A 4619-nucleotide genomic window follows, 5' to 3' on the forward strand; every position below is an offset into this window, starting at 1 on the left:
GGTCATGTGAAACATTTCTCAAGCTGTCTATTTTACTACATTCTCAATTCATATAATCTAATACAGAGGTTTGCTACCTGCTGAGGCTCTGCTCTCACTGGAGCTGTTGCACTGTCAGGTATGTGAAGAGTCGAAGAACAAGCCAAGAATAAAATAAACTCCAAACTCCAATGCATCACATGTCAGTGAAAGTTTTCAATATAACACATCTTTGAATAGCTAAACACAAAGAATCACAATATCATAACCCAAATCAACCCTGATAGATAGATAGAGTAGTAATGATTCATCTGGAGCCTGAATCTGTGCAGTAATGATTCATCTGGAGCCCGAGTCTGCATAGTAAAGATTCGTTTGAAGCCTGAGTCTGCGCAGTAATGATTCATTTGCAGCCTTAGTCTGTGTACTAATGATCATGAGCTGGAGCTGCAGTCTCAAAGTCCCGCCCAAACTCCCTCAGATCCAATCACAAGCTCACAATCATGACTCCACCCCAGCATCAAATAACTAACTAAAAGTAAACTTAATAGTAAAACAAACACTTGAACATACATCAGCACAATACGACCTATCTAAAATTATGAAAACCATCTTTGGGAAAAGTTTATTTGAGGTTTAATTTGATTTTTTAGTTTAGCTCATGTTCCATTCGTTTGCATGGTGAGGGTGGGGTTTAGGATCTATACTGCAGCCAGACACAGGGGGCAGTTGAAATATTTTGGTTTCACTTTTCAGGACGTGTGAGACACACTTGTAGCAGGGTCACTGCACCCTTTTTACTGGGTCATGAGCCCCACTGAAATACCACTGTACCTAAGTAATACTAATTATAAATCCTTGTCTGGATTTATAAGGAGATTACCTTACACCAACCTGAGAATCATTTTCTCTGATAATACTTCAGCAATCATGTCCTGTGTGTTTTCCATTAGCGGTTTAGTATCAAAACTAGCAATGCCAGATTGCGAATGAATCACTGCTTTGATCTAACCAGTCAAATGGATTTGTGAACAACCCTGTAATTCAGGTGAAGACTATTTACATCCATTTATATCCCAAACATGATCAAAAAATTGTTTTAAAACATGGGAACACTGTTTTTGATGGCAAGTCTGTGCCCCAGTGCTAATGAAAAGCTAGAAATGCCCCTGGTTTCTGGTAATCCTGAATAAATTTATTAGGTGTGTTTACTTCATATATGAGCTAAACACTGCAGGATAAGATAGAGGAGGACTGGACACCCCTGACATAAAGTGGCTGTGTCTAAAAGCATAGGCAGCTGACTTGCTGTCTCGCAAGCCTCTCAGACAATGACAGGCAATGCAGGCAGCGTTTGCAAACAAGGCACCTCTTCGAAACTGATTTCAGAGAAACTTATGGGACAGCATAATAAGTTTAATGATATACAACAAAACAGACACTGCATTCCAAATACTGTGCATCTGGAAAGTATTGACAGCACTTCAATTTTTCCACATTTTGTTATGTTACAGCCTTATTCCAAAAATTATTTGCAAATTTCTATATATATATATACAAACCCGATTCCAAAAAAGTTGGGACACTGTACAAATTGTGAATAAAAACAGAATGCAATGATGTGGAAGTTTCAAATTTCAATATTTTATTCAGAATACAACATAGATGACATATAAAATGTTTAAACTGAGAAAATGTATCATTTTAAGGGAAAAATAAGTTGATTTTAAATTTCATGGCATCAACATATCTCAAAAAAGTTGGGACAAGGCCATGTTTACCACTGTGTGGCATCCCCTCTTCTTTTTATAACAGTCTGCAAACGTCTGGGGACTGAGGAGACAAGTTGCTCAAGTTTAGGAATAGGAATGTTGTCCCATTCTTGTCTAATACAGGTTTCTAGTTGCTCAACTGTCTTAGGTCTTCTTTGTTGCATCTTCCTCTTTATAATGCACCAAATGTTTTCTATGGGTGAAAGATCTGGACTGCAGGCTGGCCATTTCAGTACCCGGATCCTTCTTCTACGCAGCCATGATGTTGTAATTGATGCAGTTAATGGTCTGGCATTGTCATGTTGGAAAATGCAAGGTCTTCCCTGAAAGAGACGACGTCTGGATGGGAGCATATGTTGTTCTAGAACTTGGATATACCTTTCAGCACTGATGGTGCCTTTCCAGATGTGTAAGCTGCCCATGCCACACGCACTCATGCAACCCCATACCATCAGAGATGCAGGCTTCTGAACTGAGTGCTGATAACAACTTGGGTTGTCCTTGTCCTCTTTAGTCCGGATGATATGGCGTCCCAATTTTTCAAAAAGAACTTCAAATTTTGATTTGTCTGACCACAGAACAGTTTTCCACTTTGCCACAGTCCATTTTAAATGAGCCTTGGCCCAGAGTAAACACCTGCGCTTCTGGATCATGTTTAGATATGGCTTCTTTTTTGACCTATAGAGTTTTAGCCGGCAACGGCGAATGGTACGGTGGATTGTGTTCACCGACAATGTTTTCTGGAAGTATTCCTGAGCCCATGTTGTGATTTCCATTACAGTAGCATTCCTGTATGTGATGCAGTGCTGTCTAAGGGCCTGAGGATCATGGGAATCCAGTATGGTTTTCCGGCCTTGACCCTTACGCACAGAAATTGATCCAGATTTTCTGAATCTTTGGATGATATTATGCACTATAGATGATGATAACTTCAAACTCTTTGCAATTATTCTCTGAGAAACTCCTTTCTGATATTGCTCCACTATTTTTCGCCACAGCATTGGGGGAATTGGTTATCCTCTTCCCATCTTGACTTCTGAGAGACACTGCCACTCTGAGAGGCTCTTTTTATACCCAATCATGTTGCCAATTGACCTAATAAGTTGCAAATTGGTCCTCCAGCTGTTCCTTATATGTACATTTAACTTTTCCATTAACATGTACATTTTACAGTGTCCCAACTTTTTTGGAATCGGGTTTGTATATCTATCTATCTATCTATCTATCTATATATATATATATATATATATATATATAATTCATTCCTCTAATATATATATATATATATAAATCCTCCAATATATAATTTTCATCATAGGTATACCTCAACTATGAGAGACAAATCCAGAAAATCACATTGTAGGATTTTTAAAGAATTTATTTGCAAATTATGGTGGAAAATAAGTATTTGGTCAATAACAAAATTTAATCTCAATACTTTGTTATATACCCTTTGTTGGCAATGACAGAGGTCAAACGTTTTCTGTAAGTCTTCACAAGGTTTTCACACACTGTTGCTGGTATTTTGGCCCATTCCTCCATGCAGATCTCCTCTAGAGCAGTAATGTTTTGGGGCTGTCGCTGGGCAACACAGACTTTCAACTCCCTCTAAATATTTTCGATGGGGTTGAGATCTGGAGACTGGCTAGGCCACACCAGGACCTTGAAATGCTTTTTACGAAGCCACTCCTTCGTTGCCCGGGCAGTGTGTTTGGGATCATTGTCATGCTGAAAGACCCAGCCACGTTTCATCTTCAATGCCCTTGCTGATGGAAGGAGGTTTTCACTCAAAATCTCACGATACATGGCCCCATTCATTCTTTCGTTTACACGGATCAGTCGTCCTGGTCCCTTTGCAGAAAAACAGCCCCAAAGCATGATGTTTCCACCCCCATGCTTCACAGTAGGTATGGTGTTCTTTGGATGCAACTCAGCATTCTTTCTCCTCCAAACACGACAAGTTGAGTTTTTACCAAAAAGTTCTATTTTGGTTTCATCTGACCATATGACATTCTCCCAATCCTCTTCTGGATCATCCAAATGCTCTCTAGCAAACTTCAGACGGGCCGGACATGTACTGGCTTAAGCAGGGGGACACGTCTGGCACTGCAGGATTTGAGGCCTTTGTTACATTGGTCCCAGCTCTCTGCAGGTCATTCACTAGGTTCTTTAAAAATCCTACAATGTGATTTTCTGGATTTTTTTTTTTCTCATTTTGTCTCTCATAGTTGAGGTATACCTATGATGAAAATTACAGGCCTCTCTCATCTTTTTAAGTGGGAGAACTTGTACAATTGGTGGCTGACTAAATACTTTTTTTGCCCCACTGTATATACACACATATACAGGTGCATCTCAATAAATTAGAATGTCGTGGAAAAGTTCATTTATTTCAGTAATTCAACTCAAATGCTGAAACTTGTGTATTAAATCAATTCAGTGCACACAGACTGAAGTAGTTTAAGTCTTTGGTTCTTTTAATTGTGATGATTTTGGCTAACATTTAACAAAAACCCACCAATTCACTATCTCAACAAATTAGAATACTTCATAAGACCAATAAAAAACAGTTTTAGTGAATTGTTGGCCCTCTGGAAAGTATGTTTATTTACTGTATATGTACTCAATACTTGGTAGGGGCTCCTTTTGCTTTAATTGCTTACTCAATTCGGCGTGGCATGGAGGTGATCAGTTTGTGGCACTGCTGAGGTGGTATGGAAGCCCAGGTTGCTTTGATAGCAGCCTTCAGCTCATCTGCATTGTTGGGTCTGGTGTCTCTCATCTTCCTCTTGACAATACCCCATAGATTTTCTATGGGGTTCAGGTCAGGCGAGTTTGCTGGCCAATCAAGCACAGTACCACCATGGT

This window comes from Onychostoma macrolepis, chromosome 19, assembly GCF_012432095.1.
Source record: "Onychostoma macrolepis isolate SWU-2019 chromosome 19, ASM1243209v1, whole genome shotgun sequence".
Lineage (NCBI taxonomy): Eukaryota > Metazoa > Chordata > Actinopteri > Cypriniformes > Cyprinidae > Onychostoma > Onychostoma macrolepis.